Source organism: Hyaena hyaena, unplaced genomic scaffold (genome assembly GCF_003009895.1).
Source record: "Hyaena hyaena isolate Hyena2069 unplaced genomic scaffold, ASM300989v1 scaffold_600, whole genome shotgun sequence".
Taxonomy (NCBI): Eukaryota; Metazoa; Chordata; class Mammalia; order Carnivora; family Hyaenidae; genus Hyaena; species Hyaena hyaena.
The window spans coordinates 552,678-570,381 of NW_024081234.1; positions in this window are offsets into that span (position 1 = coordinate 552,678).

Sequence of the window (17,704 nt, forward strand, 5' to 3'; positions counted from 1 at the left end):
CTGGGGAACGTGTTCGGGTCCAGGAGGCCGGACACACCCCGCGTGCGTCCAGAAGATAGAAAAGCAGGACAGGGACACGGTGCTTGTCGGGGACGCGGGGGTCAGTCTGGCGGGCCCTGCCCCCGTGCGCGCTCCTGGGACTGCGCGGGCCCTGCCCCCGTGCGCGCTCCTCGGACCGTGTAGGGTCCTCCGACCAACCCGCCATCCTCTCCTGCCTGCAGGTGTCCCCTCCTCAGGGGAGGTCATCAGAATGTGGCCACACAGTGTCACTGGGAAGGGCTGTCCCTCGGTGCTGCCGCCCCCGGGGGACCAGTCACAGTTTGCACACTGTTGCTCTTTCTGTGTGCGACTCTGCAAAATCAATGTCAGTGACCTGGGAGTTCAACAGACCCTGCGGTTCTAGAAAACACACTTCCCAGTGCTCGCGTTGGATGGGACTCCCTAAGTGTCAAGAAACAGAAGGCCCAAGTCAAACCAGCTTAAACACAAACTTGTTCATAAATATTGACCCTTGTAACTTGGCAACCAGAGACAGGGTGGGCTTCAGGCGAGGTGTGATCCAGTCACATCTCCACAAATACCTGCATAGGCAGCCCCCACCTGTCAGTCCTATCCTCAGGGCACCTTCCCTATTGATGTCAAAACAGCTGCTAGTTCCTGCCTTCACAACTACATCTACAGGAGAGCGGGGGACAGAGGGAGGGCACAGGCTACTACTATCCCAGACTTCCTATTTTTTTTATGTTTGTTTATTGTTTTGAAAACAAGAGAGACAGAGCATGAGCAGGGAAGGGGCAGAAAGAGGGAGGCACAGAATCCTAAGCAGGTTCAGAGCCTGACGCGGGGCTCAGACTCACAGACGGCAAGATCATGACCTGAGCCAAAGTCGGACGCTTAACCAACTGAGCCACCCAGGCGCCCCGATCCCAGACCTCTGATAACGGCCGCAAACCTGCCCCATGGTCCGGGTGGCCAGCCCTCCTGCACCCAGGGCGGGGGAGAGGGGAGCTCTGGCTCAGCTAATCAGAGCACCACCCTCACTGCACGGGGTGAGTGCCCCCACCATGGGCTGCTTGGGGGAGGGTGGGCACCCGGCCAATATTGGGGCAGCTACCAAAGGAGGGAGGCGGTGGCTGGGACCGCAAACCCAACTGCACACAGTGTAGCCCCTCCCGAGGTAAGATGGGGGGAGCCCAGCGGGGTCCTGGCCTCCAGGGCTGGGGGAGGGGACTTCCCCCCTCCTTCAACTTCGTGGGGCCTTTTGTGCCCATTACTACTTCACATCGTGGAGAGTAAGACGTCCTCTCCACGCTGTCAGGGCCCAAAGAGCCCGAGGAGGCTGGACCAGGTGCCGGGAAGAGACCCTGGGGGGCCAGAGAGACTGCGGCTCCCAGGTCGGGGGCAGTGGCAGCAGAACAGACTCCTGGTGGGGCCTCTGGGCAGGGCCTTCTCGGGTCCAGGCCCGTCCCTGCACACACCGCATTTTCCTCAAGCCGCAACGGGGAGGAAATCTCTGCGTCTAACAAGCAGTGCGTCTGGGCCGCTGCACGTCCGCTCGGCAGAAACGGGGCGGCCGCAGCCCTGCAATGAGTGCGTCCGGGGAGCCCGGGAGTCCCGGTTCCGGGGACGGGGTCTGGAGACGGTGACGCACAAGGAACACAGATCTGGTCTCAGCGGAGCCGACGCGCCTGCCCGAGCACGCAGGCCGGCTCTGGCCTTGGCAGCCGCGGGAGTCTGGCAACTGAAGCGAGAGAGGCCCATTTGACAAATTAAAGACGTGACGGAGGACCAGAGTCTCTGGAAATTTCCACCCGAGTGCTGGAGACCGAATCTGGTCACCCCCCGTCAGGACAGCGACGCGGGCGGCCACCTTCCTGCCGAGAAGGTCACTGGGGCATGTTTCCACTCGCCTGCGAAGGGAGAGGCGACTCTTGGCTCAGTGCTAGTTTTCAAACATGAGACATGTTCAAAGGCAGGATTTGGAGGGGCTTGTGTGTCGTAGAAATCATGACCTGCCTGGACTCGGGGTCCCCTGTGCACGGAGATCGCCCAGGATTTAATCAGGCGCGAGACACAGTTCCCTCGGCGTCCACCACCCTAGATACTGTGTCTGCGGATGGGGGCTCTGTTGACGCACAGTCAGCATTCTGTAACCCAGGATGAGCTCTAACACGATTCTGAGGTCAGTGAGGGAGCTGGGGCCATGGCTACGCGCCCCCCCAAAATCGACAATCCACAGATTTTCCCAGAAACCCACAGTCCCGATTTCTCGGTAGCTCTGTGGTTTCCCTGCAGCGAACTGGGAGCACAGATAAATGGCACATATTTGAGGTGGGCAATTCGATCTGTATGCACTTAGGAGATCACGATCATGAACACAGTCACCCCAAGTTTCTTCCTGCCCCTTGTGATCTCCGGGGACGCTTGGCCTGCTCTGTCACTGGCGATGAATCTGCATTTCCCAGAACTGTCGGCATGTGGGGCCATCAGCATGCACGCTCGTTCGCCTCACAGCACGAGTCCCCGGGTCACTCTGCGGCTCCCCAGGGTGTGGTGGGACAGTGGTTCCCCCCCCCCCCCGTGGCGGCGTGCACCACCCCACCTCACCCCTCGCCCGCGGAGGCACCACGGCTGCAGACTCACCTGCTGACGGCGTTGGGTTAGTGCCAGTTTTGGGGGATTAAAAATAAAGCTGCTGTGAATGCAAACTTTCGTTTCTCTTGAGTGAAGACGTAGGAGTGCGCTCGCTGGGTCACGCAATGTGGCGGCGTGCGGAGTCCCGTCCCCGCGGCAGCACATGGCCGCCCCGGAAGCGCTGCGCCCCCACCCCACCTGGTGCTCAGTCCTAACGGGAGCCGGCCCCGTGGGTGGGGGGCTGTCCCGCTGGCTTCAGTTGGCATCTCCCTGGCGAGAAATGGGCGTATTTGCCATAGGAAAAATCTTGGCTTTTTCCCAATATAATGTTTTCTTTTTTAAAAAAATAAACTTTGTTTATATAACAGTTTTAGATTTATAAAGAAGTCGTACATCGAATACAAAGATTTTCCACACCAGCTTGGGAACTGACTCGCAGCCGGGAGAGCCCAGTCCTTGAGTTCGGTTCTCTTGGGTCCTTCACTCTTGCAGACTCCACTCACCTGCAGACGGGTCGCTCCTACCTAGGCGGGCGGGCAGCTCGCCTCCCACGGCGACACAGTCAGACTGCCTGCCACTCCCCACCCTCTAAATTGTTTCCTAATAGGCAGGAACCGTGTGTGCCCACTGGCACGGAGCCCTTCCTTTTTTGCATGTCTGAAAAAGCCTGTTCCACCTCCAGTTCTGCAAGACCGTTTCTTGGATGTAGACTTGTAGACTGAGGTTCCCGGAGCACCTTGAAGTCGTGGCTGCACGTGTCCTCATGTGCAAGCCTCAAGGACAAGCCCGCTGCCCCTCACCTTGGCTCCTCTGTGCAGCTTTTTCCTCCCTGCGGCTGGTTTTACGAGTTTTTGCCTTTACCGTTTGTTCTGAGCCGCTGATGGTGAGGGTCTCAGCTTGGGGTTTGGTGGCAGTCTTGGCTCTGTGGGTTTGCGTTCAAATATTTGTCCCCTCTGTCTCTGGGGACTGTTTCATAGCACCCTGGTCTCGACTCCTCTTTAGTCTGTGTTCCATCTCGGACAGCTTCTGGCACTGTGTCTTCAAGTCCACTGACCTTTCTTCTGCGGTGTCTGATCTGTTGTTAATCCCGTGCGGTGCGTTTTCAACTCAGGCGTCCAAGTTTTCTCCTCCACAAGTTTGAATGGGGGGGGGGTGTTTTCCACGTCTGCCTTCGTGAAGCTCACTCTCTCTCCAGCTTCTTGACTGTAAAAATGTACGTATGATCATTGTTCTTACGTCCTTGTGAACCATGCCCGTCTTCCTTGTCATTTCTGGGTCTTCTTCTATTGACTGATTTTTAGCCTCAGTTTTAGTCAGATTCTTCTGCTCTTTCACAGGCCTGGTAATTTTCAACTGGGTGCTAGAATTATGGTTTTGCAATGTTGCATAATGGATATTTTTACATTCCTAGAAACATTCTTGAGCTTTGTTCTGGAATACAGTTAAGTTCCTTGGAAATTGTTTTTCTCAAGGCTTGCTTTCAATATTAGAGGCAAGACCGAAGCAGCTCAGCTGTAGCCTAGGGCGTGTTTTCTCTCCCACCGAGGCCAAAGGCTTCTGAGAGCTGGGATCCCGAGGTCTCCCCGGCTGGAGGGAGCAGGCCTGTTCCTGCCCTGCCTGAGCTCTGGGGTGGAAGCTCTCCGCTTCTCCTATTGCAGTTCCCTCCCTGCCGTGGGCACTTCAGCTGCACACGGGCAGGGAGCCCCTGCAGGTTTCTGGAGCCCCCTCAGGGCACCTCTTTTCTCTGTGGGACCCGTCCGGTGGTCCCTGCAACCTCCCCTCGCAGACTCCCAGCCTTTTCCCAACGTGGGAAACCAGCAGGCTCTGCCTGGGCTCCCCTTCCCTGGGCTGCAGGGGAGCTCGGCTCTCCCACCTCAGGGAACCCTGTCCCATCCGTGCTGGTGTCCAGCGTCAGGAACTGTCACCTCGTGGATTTGTCCGGTGTTAGTCGCTCCGTGTGTGAGACGAAGTCTGGGCTCCGTGACCTGCCTTAGCTGGGATTGCAAGCCCTAAGAGCTGGCCTCTTGAGGAACTCCCCAGGGGCCATCGTACGTCTTAAACAGTGACTGGGGCCTCCCTCCGAGATGTGTGTGCAGCGTCCACGTGCTGAGCGCGAGGGGCGGTGTGTGCGTGTGCTGCCTGTGTGCTGAGGGCTGCCTGTGTTAAAACAGCTTCTGGTTCAGGCCGAGCTCTGAGAATTTGTCTGAGAATCAGGAGGAAAGTCCCACTGGTTAGCGCACGTTTCTGGGAGTCCCATCTTCCTCTGCTGCACAGGCCCCCACCCCAGGCCCTGGTGTAGTGCAGCGTCCAGACCTTCAGCTGTGTCTGCTGGGCCAAGCGTGGGGACAGGCAGGGTGCTCCCACTCCCCAGGGACGACCCCGATTAAGAGGACCCTGCAGAGTCAACGCTCTAGTGTCCTGAGAAACGACACACGTCACGCTGGTCTAACCCACAGACGTTTGCTTTCCTACGAATGGATGGCCAAGTACTAAAACAGAAGACCCGCACTTTTACTTTATGCTCCGTTATTCTCAGCACACACACGAGGTTCTAGTCTGTTCCTTGCTTTGCCTCAGCCATGGTTAGCAGAAGCCATTTGTCCAAAGCTGTGTATTATCCTGACCTCACGCGCCCACATTTTACCAGCAAGACACGTGGCGGGTTTACCGTCTGTACAGGCTGGGCTGGTACACATGCCAAGTGGTTCACGTGGCTGCTGCAAGTGGACTGGGCTCACTTGCGTATTCTTTCCTTTCTCTGTGACCTTATACCACGAGTGGATAGGAAATGGACACATTTCCAAGCACTGGGAAGACCCCCGCAGCGACCGGAAGCCCCGTGGGGCTGTGCGTGCCGAGCACCGCGTGCCTCCTCTCGGTCCCCACCGGTGCCCTACGGTGCGGCGCGAGCTGTCACCCCCATCAACAAGGAAGCAGGGTCTCAGAGGGGTCGCACACGTGGCCCAAAGTGACAGCACCAACTCACCGTGACGTACCGCCACTCGGCTCCAGAGCCTGTGTGCCTGTTCTCTCTTGGGTCCACCCAGAGGTGAGGCCGCGAGGTCCTCCTCCCGCGGCTCCAGGAACACTGACCCCCGCCTCCTCCTCGGAGCCCCCGTCGCCTCCGTCTGTTCCTTCCCTCGCTGCCCTTCGCTCCTCCCGGCCGCCGTCCTAACCACGTGCCTTGTCAGGAACGTGTGCTGTTTTGTGCACTCTCCGCCCGGGTTTCGTGGGGGCTGTGGGGTCGGGTTCCCAAGGTCCACCCACGCTGCTCAGCTGATTACTGCTGGGACGCCCGGCTGGGTACCTGGCACGTCCGCCAGCTCCTTCTCCAGCTGTGGCCACTGTCCTGTGCAGGTGTCCTGGCGCGTGGCCCACGTGGCCCTGGGACAGCAGGCCGGGCTTCCTTTGACCTCTGAAGGATGGCTGCCCCGTTCACACTCCAGGGGTCACCCGTGGGGTCCCAGCGGCCCGCACGGAGGCCATTCCTGGTGTGGGTCGGTTTCCCCGTTTGCCAGTTGCCCAGGTGTTCAGAGCTGTTTAACCTGCCCTGTGACTCCCCGGATCCCTCGCGGGTGTGCGCAGGAGCCCATCTATCAGGACCACACCCTTTGGACTCGAGGGCAGGTGTCCACACAGCAGCCGCGACTGAGGGCTGTTTGCCCTTCATCATCACCAGAACTGGGTGTTGTGGTTAAAATAAACTTCTGCGTGACAGCCCAGCCCCCGCACTGGGGCCACTGTGACAGCAAACTCATGTCTGGGACGGACCATGTAAATATTCACGTGTGCCCGTGAGATAGCGAATATTCAAGGTGATTGGTTCTTCACTTCTGGTTTAAAAAGAAACCGGAAGTTCTTTGTGTGTGGATTTGGAGCAAGACGTGTTAAGGTAAAGAAAGGAAGGCATGGAGAGTGTCGTGGTCCACAGGCACGCACACGGGAAACAAGGAGAACATCGGAGTGTGTGTGGGTTTGCACATTTGGGGTAGTGCTCGCCTGGACAGTGGCTACCTGGGGGGGGGGGGACAGGAGGGGCCTGGGCGGAGGAGGAGCCGGTGGGGAGACACTCACGGCATAACCTGGTGTATTTGCTGACATCTGAATTATGCAAATATACTACCTGTTCGGTAAAAGAAAGACAAAAAACAACCTGGAATAATGAGTTAAATTTTAAAAATATTTTTGCAAATTGGATGGTAAAAACATGGCATTCTCGTGATTTGAACATGACTCCTTTTTGTTCTTATTTTGAGCAGATATCACGTCTATCTCTTGCCCATTTCTTTTTTTAAATGTTTATTTATTTTGAGAGACAGAGAGCACGTGCACGAGAGGGGGAGGGACAGAGAGAGAGGGGGCGAGAACCCCAAGCAGGCTTGGGGTGTCAGCGCAGAGCCCCCCGCAGGGCTCCGTCCCACCAACCACGAGATGATGACCTGAGCCGAAATCAAGAGTCTGTCGGTTGCTTAACCGACTGAACAGCCCACATGCCCCACCTTGGCCCATTTTCGATAGTGGCTTCTCTTGCCCGTGTTGACACAACCCTCCATCACATACATAAACGTGCAAATGCGTGTAAGCGTGCTTGATAACACAAGGACCCCTTGATAACCTGGACTCTGTGCAGGTGTGAGCCTTCTCCCAGTTGAATGTAGGCACCTCTGCTGTCTTTCCCTTTAGGATCTCTGCCTTTGAAATCCTTCAGGGTTTCAACCTTAAATTTACGTGATTCTTGACCTTTATATTAAAATTAAGCTTTTCTGGAATTGTCTTCTGTATGAGCTGGAAGTTGAGTCTAAGTGTGTCTTGTTCTGAGTGGCCACCCCCTCCCCATGGGCTCCAGCCCAAGCTGCCCCCTCCCCTCCACCCCCCTCCCAACACTGCCCTCCGCCTCTTCTCCAGCCCCGCTCCGCAGCCCCTCCCCCAACCCGCGCTGGCCCCCCACCCCCAGCCCCGCGCTGGCCCCCCACCCCCAGCCCCGCTCCGCAGCCGTTCCCCCGCCCCGCACTGGCCCCCCACCCCCCAGCCCCGCTCCGCAGCCCTTCCCCCANCTGGGGCTCTCCTCCTGGGCAACCAGAGCCGCCTACAAGGCAAGATGCGCAAATCACCTTCCTCAAGCTGCCCCCCCCCCCGCAGCCCCCCCCCCCCCCCGCACTGGCCCCCCACCCCCAGCCCCGCGCTGGCCCCCCACCCCTCAGCCCCGCGCTGGCCCCCCACTTCCAGCCCCGCGCTGGCCCCCCACCCCTCAGCCGGCTCCTGTAACTACAGCTGCTCTTCCTCTAGCAAACAAGGTTTCTATTATTACACGTTTCATGTAGACTCAATTTTCCAAGTTGAAAAATCAGGATCTGATCCTTGTGTTCCGGCTCCCGTGGTGCTCACTGTCCAGACTCGCGGACGACACGGGCCCTGGGAGGCGCCCTGTCAGCCCTCCTGCTGCGCCCTCTTCCTTTCCCGTGGGTGCTCTGCGCGGTCATTTCTAAATACGGCATGTCTTCTGTTTCACACACGTCCGGATTTGTAACTCTCTCACGGCTCTAACATTGATCTGTGTTTCGTTTGGCTCTCGGGGCTGCCCCGCATCTGGAGCTGCAGCCGGGGAGGGGCTGATGTGGGCCGCGGGGCGGTGGGCCCCCTCCCCGTCCCTGCCCTGCCTCACCGGGGACACCTTCACCCCATCTGCTCCCACCGTGGCGGGACTGGGTGGAGGCAGGGCCCTCAGACACTGATCGCTGGGCTCGGGCCCGGCGCCTAGGAGGCAGGGGTGTGGCCGTGCCCTCTTCCTTCCCGCGTCGCGGGTCAGCCCGCTGCGCTCTCATCTCCTGCTGCTCACAACTGGTGGGGGGGGACCTGGGTCTGGGCAGTGGTGCAGCAGGCGTGGCCTGAGCCTCGCGGGACCATGTCCGGGCAGCTGGGGAGGGTCAGCTGGGTGGGCTCTGTCCCCAGGCCCCCCGTGGTGACAGCAGCCGTCTGTCCGCACTGGTCACAGCAGCCGCTCAGCAGCGAAGGCTCAGTGCGTGCAACTGAGGAACCGACTTCGGTTCTGCTCATTTGGAAGGACCCGTGTGGCTAGTGGCCGCCATGCTGGACAACACAGGTGTTGGAGGAAATGCGGGGACGGGGAGCCCTGAGCGTCTGGGTGGCCCAGGCAGGACCGCAGTCGGGGAGCCCAGCCCGAGCTGGGTTTGGGCTGATGGCCCGACTCCTTCAGGATGCGGATTCCACACAAGGAGGAGGGAGCGGGGAGCCCAGGCTGCCCTGGGGTCTAAGCAGTTCCCACTTGGCAAGCAGTCCTGGATGTGGCTCCTCTGTCTTGGGCCGTGACCAGGACGCCCAGGGGACTGTGGCCGGTCAGCCATCATGAGGCTGAGGCGGCTCAGCCTCAGTCTCAGGGGTCGGGCACCCTACTGCGACCTTAGGGTCTCCAGACGGCCCCTGCCGTCGCCCTCATCAGGGTGTGGGTGTGAGGACCATCACATGCAGGGCGGCTTCTGTGTCTGAGCCAGTGGAGGGGTCATGCCACCTGCTTGGGTTGACGGTGGGGCCACCTCAGGGCCAGAGGAGGGGACAGCAGTCACTTCAGGCTTCTGCTGAAGCCTCAGCCCTTCTTACCGTTTGAATCCTTACCACGTACGGGTATGACTTTGGTAAACACATTCGGAGGTCAGAAGTGCCTTGTCCGAGGGCAGTTGGACCAGCATCATGGGACCAGGGGAGGCGGATGGTGGCCTGCGGTGGCCCCAGCTGTGACAAACCACAAGCGACTCACCACGCTCAGAATGCCCGGGCATCTCCCCAGAACCGCTTCCTGCTGGACAGACCCCAGAAGCAGAGGCAGAGAGATAATGGGCCCCCTTCCCTGGCCCCACATCTGGCCCCTCCTGGCCCCTTTCAGCCCGGGGGGAGCAAGCAGAACAGGGTCAGGGGCAGCTGTGGCAGAGGCACCCCCACCCAGTCCCTGCTGCCACCCTGTCTGGGTCCTGGGAGGAACTGAGTGATGCCACGTTCCCGCCTGGACGGGATGCTGACCGGTGGGCTCACACGCTTCGGCTGTTTACTGGCCTGCCGCGGCAGTGTGGGCACGTCCGGGGCAGTGGTGCCCTGAGCGGTGCCCTGACAGCCCCAGGGTCCCTCAGGGCCCCGGCCGGGCAGGGCACCAGCGTCCCCACGGGACAGTTACACCCACACTGTCGTCTCTGGGGACAGCGTCCTGTGCTGGGATCAGAGCAGCTCAAGCAAACCCACACCCAAATAAAGCGTCACCCTCCCTGCCCGGGTCCCTGGTAACAAGTGTCCAGACTGGCAGAGCAACTGCAGGGGGAGGCGGAGCCAGGCTGGAACCGTCTGCAGCAGTCACCTTATGCCCCGGAGAAGCCCGGCGTGACATCCCCCCACACCACATACGGGCTGCTCTGTCCTCTGTCACCAGGCATGCTGCACGGCCCCTCACCTCGCCCTGGGTGTCTCAGGGGCCCCCACCCCAGGGATACGTCCAGGGCAAGCCCTGCACCCGCCCCGAGAGGCACGGGAGCACCAGTCCCACGGGGCCTGCCACGTGGTCCTGCCTCCTCGGAGGCCATGGGCTCCGCAGGCTGGTGGAGGCTGCCAGACTCTCAGCAAGCACGGCAGAGAGTGCCTGGCCGACGGCTAAGACGGCGGGAACCCTGAGCCCCGCAGCCGCATTTGGAAAACGTAGTCCCAAAAATATCTGGAAGAGGAAGCCGGATGGTGCGCTCTGAGGAAGGCCCCCAAGGCAGCGAGCCTCTGTTCATTCCAGAAGCGGGCGGGCGAGGGCACGGCCGGGCTCTCGGGGCACCGCGGGCTGCAGGCGCAGTCACTGAGCGCCCGTGTCCTCACCAAGCTGGGCCCCTCATCGGAGCTGTGATGAGCAGTTCCCTCTTCTCAGGGAGCATTCCTGAACCCCTGAATCCGTGAGGGCCGTGAGGGCAGGGGGCAGAGGCCGCCCAGCGGGACCCTCACCTCTCAGGCTCCACCGGTCCCCTTAGCCAGCACCTGAGGCCCCGGGGGCTGTGGGTGCACAGGGGGCAGGGGAGAGGCATGCGAGTGGGGGAGGGGCGCGGAGGGGACAGCCCAGGTCCGGTTCTGCTGATCACACACGCCCCCCTCAGGGACTGGCCCCTCTGAGCCCCTTTCCTGGTATGAGGGGCTCGGCCTAAGGCCCTCATGCTGACAGTTCGGATGCCCCCTCGTGTGGCCCAGGCCGCCTCGCACAGCGTGTGGGGCACAGAGGGGCACTGTGTCGGCAGTGGCCCCAGACACCAGATCGGGGAGACGGCCCGTCCCCCCACAGGGCCTCACGTGTCCCCCCAGCCCACACCAGGGGCACTGAGAGGTCCCCGGGACTGGGAAGCAGGCCGGCGGCCTCCGGGGAGGTCCTCTGGCGCGGCGATCAGCCAGGTCAGCGGCAGGTGCGCCCCAAATCGCTCGCTCCCACAGCACCGGGCACAGACCAGCAGGGCGGTTTCGTCTGCATGGTGTTTCGCAAAGAATTCCATTAGCTTTAATTAGCACACATGTAATCACTTTTAATTAGTTTTAGCTAATTTTAAACTTTTAATTAGTTAAAAACCAGGGTGCGCACATAAAAATGTCCGATTTCAGGCTTCTCTTGAGAAGTTGCAGCACCCGCCCCCTTCTGGGTGGGGGCAGCGGTCAGCTCAGCAGAACAGAGGCCAGGCAGGATGGGAGGGGGGCCGAGGTCCCCGGGGAGATCGAGGGCCCTGGGTTCCCAGGCCCCATCCAGGCTCCTGCTTCCGTTTCCTGCTGTCCCAGCAACTGTGGGCCCCGCCCATCATTTCCATCCGGGGCTGGTCAGCGGCCCCGTTCAGGCAGCGCCCCCACAGACCCAGGCCCCGGAGGCCCCGCCCAGGTGGCTGCCCAGCGGCCTCAGCGGCCCTCCTCTGGGGACACCTGTCACCCTCCCTGTCTTCAGGGAAGCACGGTTGAGGCCTTGCCAGCTTAGAGGACGCAGTGACCCTCAGAGACAGCAGGGAGAGCTGGTGGGCACTGACGTCCCCAGCGTCAGTGGGCGGCCAGGTGCCAAGCTGGGCGCCCTCACCCCTGCGGCCACCGTGCTGCCTGGCCCATCAATCCACTGTCAACCCAGAGGCCCCGAATGGCAGGAACCTCGTGTCAGTCCCGGAGCTGGAAGGCAGGTGAGGGCGGGTGACGGCAGGTGACGGCCATGTGGGACTCTGAGGCTGTGCCTTTCCAATTTCACCTCTTTCTGCAAAACCTGCCTCTCGTGGTGGTGTGAGCCCAGTGCACTCTGCTTTCTACACTCAGGGATGGACGTGTCGCTGGGCCCCTCAGCTGGCAGAGAACTAACTCCCTGCCGGTCACTCCGTGCCACCCTCCCTGCCCTTGACGGAGCCCCCCCCGAAATGCAGGAGCACGGCCATGTGTCCCCCCAAGCCCCTCCCCCTCCCACGGCCGTGCCGATCCCACCTGGCTCCTCGGACATCTCCCCCCACCTCTCCCCATCTGGCGGACCAGAGACGGTCACAGTGGCCTCTCTGGCCCCCAAATCCGGTCCCGCATCTCGGGATCCAAAGGGCAGCACTGTGTTGTTGCCCAAGGAACTGGGACCTGATGCCAGGAGCCGCCTACCACCTGGTGGCCACGTCCCCGACACGGGCACATCTCAACTACATGGAATTCAGAAAAAGGAGGAAAAGGACAGGGGATCCAGGACCATAGTGCAGACAACGGCACTGACCTAGTCAGACAACAGCACACAATGTTCTTGGAACAGAAAACCTTAGAAGAGCCTTATAAACCCTGAATTCGTGAGGGGGTCCTTCCAGGGAGAGGAGGGGTGGGTCAGGAGTGCTGGCGTCCTTGGGTTTCTGTTTAAAGAGGAGAAACAGGGGCGCCTGGGGGGCTCAGATGGTTGAGCCTCAGACTTCAACTCAGCTCACGATTCGTGAGTTCAAGCCCCGCGTCGGGCTCTGTGCTGACAGCTCAGGGCGTGGAGCTGCTTCGGATTCTGTGTCTCCCCCTCTGCCCCTCCTCTCTCTCTCTCTCTGTCTCTATCTCAAAAATAAACATAAAAAATTAAAAGTAAATAAATAAAAAGCAACAAGGCATAGTGTTAGGGTTTGATAAATCTGGGTGGTAGGTGAAAAGTAAGCTAAAAAAGAAAAATATCCCAGACGCTCAGAACACTTTTCAGCGTGCCGGTACCAGTGTAACGTGGTCAGGGTGCTAGCACGGTCACCACAGCCACAAGGTGGGAGGGGCCGAGGGCCCACAGGCGAAGGGACAGCGCGGTCTCGTCCTACAACAGGACCCTGTCCAGCCTCAAACAGGAAGGAACTCCGGTCCCTGCTACCACGTGGACGTGTCATGAGGACATCGTGTCGCTGACATAAGACAGAGGACAGATGCTGAGTGATTCCACGTGTACGAGGCCTGGCGTCGTCAAACGCAGTGGCAGCGAGCAGGGTGGGGGGCGCCCGGGCTGGGGGTGGAGGTGGGGACGGGGGGCGCCGTGTGTCAGTCTGGGCCCGCCCGCTCCCCCCTCCGAGGACAGAGCACCGACCGTGCAGAGCTCAGCGGGGGTCTGGATCGGCACCGCAGGGGTCTGCTCCCTAGTGGCTCTGGGCAAGGCGCGCCCTCCGGCCCGGGAGGTCGGGGACTGGCCCGGCCTCCACCAGGATCCCAGGAGGGCCTGCATTGCAGGGGCCAGGTCTCCGCACACCTGGGGGTGCAGGGCACTGGCCCCGGGCCAACTCCAAGCAGGAGGCTTGTCCCCCCTCCCCCCGCCCCCGCCACACTCGCGGGATGGCAGTGACCCGCCAGTCTTCAAGTGAGGAGAAACCACACTTTGAGATGCAAGATGGGCCTAAATTTACAGGCAAAACCTGTAAAACTCTAGGCCCGTGTTGCCTGTTGTCCAACAGCTACACATGGTGTTTACATCACGTTAAAAGTTCAGTTTCTAGCTGCATTTCCCGAGCTCAGGGTGGGGCGGCGGGTGGCCGACACGCGGGGCGGCACAAACATGCCGTGTTTCCGTCGTCACCGACGGTGCCGTGATGGACAAGAACAGAGGAGAGAACTTCCCTGACCTTGGGGTGGGCAAATGTTTCTCAGGAAACCTCAAATAAGGTTCACGAGAGGGAAACCTGCACTTTCAGGGCGCCGTCTGCAAACACAAGCACCAGCCGCTCACGGCGTCCGGCCAGCCCGGGGCTGGCGTCAGCATGTGTGAATAACTGTGCAGTTCTCAGGGAAGACCAGTAACCCCATTCGTAAGACGTGCCAAAGATTTGAGCAGACACGGAACAGACCACAGAAATGGCTAAGGAGCCCACGAGGTACGCTCGGTATCAGGGCCATTCGTCGTCGAGGGAGACACCATAATCGCGTCCGCTGGGAAGGCTCACATTTACGGAGCTGATACCAGGTGTCGGCAGGATGTGGAACCGGCGGCCCGGTCTCTGCGGTCTGTCACTTCCTGCAAAGCTAAACACCCACCTATAGGTGGGCCCCGCGGTCCACCCTTGGGTGTCTGCTCACCAGACACGGCAACTTGCATTCACACACAAAGTTGTGCACAGATGTTTGCAGCATTTTTGCCGTCGCTAACGCTGGCGACAAGCCGCATGCGCGGCAGGGAATGAAGGATGAACACGTGGTATGTCCGTAGGCAAGCGCTCAGAAAAGCAGGAAAGGGGGAGTCTGAGCCCATCCCGCATGGCCCCCCACCCATAAAACTACCTTGGCGGGAAGCGGCGGAGCCCTGCCTAAGGCCCCGCGGAGGAGCGGCCGGGACGCAAGCCCTGGGCCTGGCTGGCGCACAGGGCAAGGGCGTGTTGTCAGAAGCTACTCAACTACTTTTGCTCATTGGGTGCGATTTATCGCACATGAATTGCACCCCAATAAAACCCGTTGTTTGAGAGCCTGCACTGCCCTAAGTGGGTAGAAGGCAGGTTGGGAGCGCGGGCCTCCCTCCCTCACCGAGAGGCCAGGGCTCGGGCAGAGGCCCTGGGTGTCAGGGAGGGGAGGCTGTCCGGGGCCTCCCTGCAGCCTCGAAATGGCGACACAGGTCAGGCGTGCTCCGGGCTGGGGCACACGTGTAGCCACACAGGCCTCCTCAAGACTTTGCACACATCTCTCACGGAGGCGCCCTCCCGGCTACAGACACGCACCCCGGGGTGACGCGCTCAGGCCAGGAATGGCCAGGGTGGGTCATGCCCGACATGGGACACTCCGCCCTCACCTCGCCACCCGTTCCGTTCCTGCACGGCCCTCCTCGTCCCTCCGGCCTGCCTGGCGCCTGGGGGCAGCTCCTTCTGGTCTGAGTCACCCCCGGGCCCCTCCCCGCTGTCCGCCACAGAGACCCAGCTCTCAGGCCCTCCCCGAGAGGCAGCCGGGGGCCCCACCCACACCCTGACTCCGGCCCCCCATGTGCCGACCCCACTGTTGACGTTACTGCCCCGTAAGCGACGTTTCTCGACATGAAGGGTGGGTTCTTGTTAGAACTTCCTTCACGATTTCATCTAACTTAGTCTTAAAAATGAACTTGCAGGTTTATTTGCCAAGTTTCAAAAAACCAAAAGGCTCCCCCTGAGATCTGGGTCTGAACTGCGGTAAACGCAGATCCGGGCAGCACGGCCCTCCCAGCGGACCGAGCGCTCCCCAAGGCCCCGGGAGCCCCCCTGGCGGCCCCTGCCGGACCCCTGGGCAGAAGCCAGGTTTGCCTGTGGCTTGTCTCAGCGACACTTAGTTTCACAGATTGAAGACGGGAGAACGCGGCCCCGGTGATTTTCTGTTTTGAAATCATTTCGAACTTCAGTTTGGGTTGAAGCATCTTGACTTGGGGTCATCTTCTGCACTTTTTCATGGCATTTTGGGGGAATATGTATATTCTCTTTATGCATCCTGCATTTTATTTAAAAAAAAAAAAACGCTAAAAAATTCAACTGAGTACATCTGAAGATCAGATCGGTGTCATTCAACACCTGGTGGCTGAGGCAGCATCCCATCCGGCAGAAGGAAGGCGCTCGGACAAGTTGCACGAGAGGGAAGGTTCTCAGAGGCAAAGAAGGGGGCGAGGAAGGTAAGGGTGGGTTGTGTCTGGCAAGGTCACCTTCCTAGGGAAGCAGGGTCTTATCAGGCACATTTTGCCTTATCGGGAAGATTAGTTCTGACCAGGAAATCCGGCACAGATTAGTTTAAAATGCCACTCCCTGGGGAGGCTGAAACAAGCACTGCGCTTAGCACTGATGGTTCTGTTTGGGGGCCTGTCTCTTTTGAATGATAAAATCTAAGTCACTGCTAGTGTGATTTAAGTCGCTAATATTGTCATAAAGCATTTTCTGTGGTCTGTCCAGTTCTGCCTCAGAAGACCATCGATGTCTCTGCCACACCCCCCCTCGCACACCAGGATGACCGTGTTTCAGTGCACGCTGTGCGTGCCTCTCGGAGGACGCGGGGTCTATCGGTGATGCTCTCACTTGCCCGCTTCAATTTTTCACCTTGAATTCCTCTTTCTCTGGTGGTCGTGCTAGGATACACCCGCCCTCGCCGCGCCCGCCTGAGACGCTTCTCAGCCCTTCCTGCGCACTTTCTCACCACTTTACTGCAGGTGTGGCCCTCACGGATGTTGGACAGAGCCGGTCCACCCCATTTTGCTGACCCCTGTCCCAGCCAGGTCTGCCCAGGTCACCCCACGAGGCGGCTCTAGTGGTGACGAGAGGAGCCCGGGCCCAAGATGACAATGTGACTGGTGCATTGCCCTGGACAGCAGCTCCTGACCACGGGCCAGAGTCCGAGCTCGGCCGCACGACCTCGCGGCTTCCGGGCCTGAGCCATCCAGTGCTTGGGGGGGTTCCAGAAGGAGGAGCACGTCAGTGGCGTGACATCCAAGGGCCCGCATCAGAGAAGGCGGCCCCACTGGGCGACCTGAGTGCACTCTCTCAGCCACCCCACCCACCTGCTGCAGGGCTGAGGGGCAGCAAGCCTGTGGGCTGCACTGAGGGCTGAGCCCTCCCCTCTCCTCAAGTTCAGACGGAATGTCTGCTGGCTCAGTCCCTTCGTAGCACGTTTTTTCTCTCCGTAAGGTTGGCAACGTCCTGCCTGTGATCTTGCTGTAGGACCCTGCAATATGTCACCCCTGGGGAAGCCGAGTGAAGGGGACTCTGGCTCTCTGTGTTATTACTTACAATTGCATATGGATCTACAATGACCTTAAATTAAAAAAATTAACCAAAAAAAAAAAAGGGCGATAGAATATATAATTAAAGAAATAGCCACCCAGAAGTTTAAAAGTTCCTCTCTAAGGAACCATAGGGCACGAGAGCTCAGGATTCAAGCCTCGGGACTCCATTCTGAAGGAGGTTCCCCTATTCTACCCCAGCAGGGAGAAGATCTTCTCCAGCCCTGGCAACAAGTCAGCCAATGAGAAACACTCACAGGCCTGCCATTGAGGGACTGTCACAGTCCAACCAATCAGAACGCACCACCACTCTGCCACTCACTTTCCTTAAAGGATTTTCCTTCAAAGCAGCCCCTCCCACCTTCCTCCTTTTTCTCTGTGAAGCAACTTTCCTGTGTTCTCTGCACCCGCCTGTGGTTTTGTCGTAACTTGCAGGTCCTGAATTTCCATTTTTCTGCTATTCTCAAATAGGCCCATTTTGCTGGTAGAGTAACTGGCCATCAGTTGTCACTTTGTTACAATGCATGTAACAGGCATGACTCGCTCCTGCTCCATCAGGACAGACCACCTGGTCATTCCTTCGTCTTTGTGCCTCCCTTCCTCTGCTTTGTGTCTCTCCGGGTGCGAGAAGCCTGGGTCCCGTCCTTGAAGCAGGGAAAAGGGTCCACAACAGCCCACCCTGTGTGCTGTGCACGGCACTGGGCTCTTCCAGGGCGTCTCGGGGAGAAGGGCTGGCCTCCCACCCTCCCCTTCCCCTGAAAGTGAAAGGTAAACCTTCCCCTAGTGGAGGCTGGAGGCTAGAAGGGGCCCTGCCTCTCCACCTCAAGTACAGAAGATTGTCAGTCACGGGCCCAGCCGGAGAGTCCTCGCGAGAGAGACTCC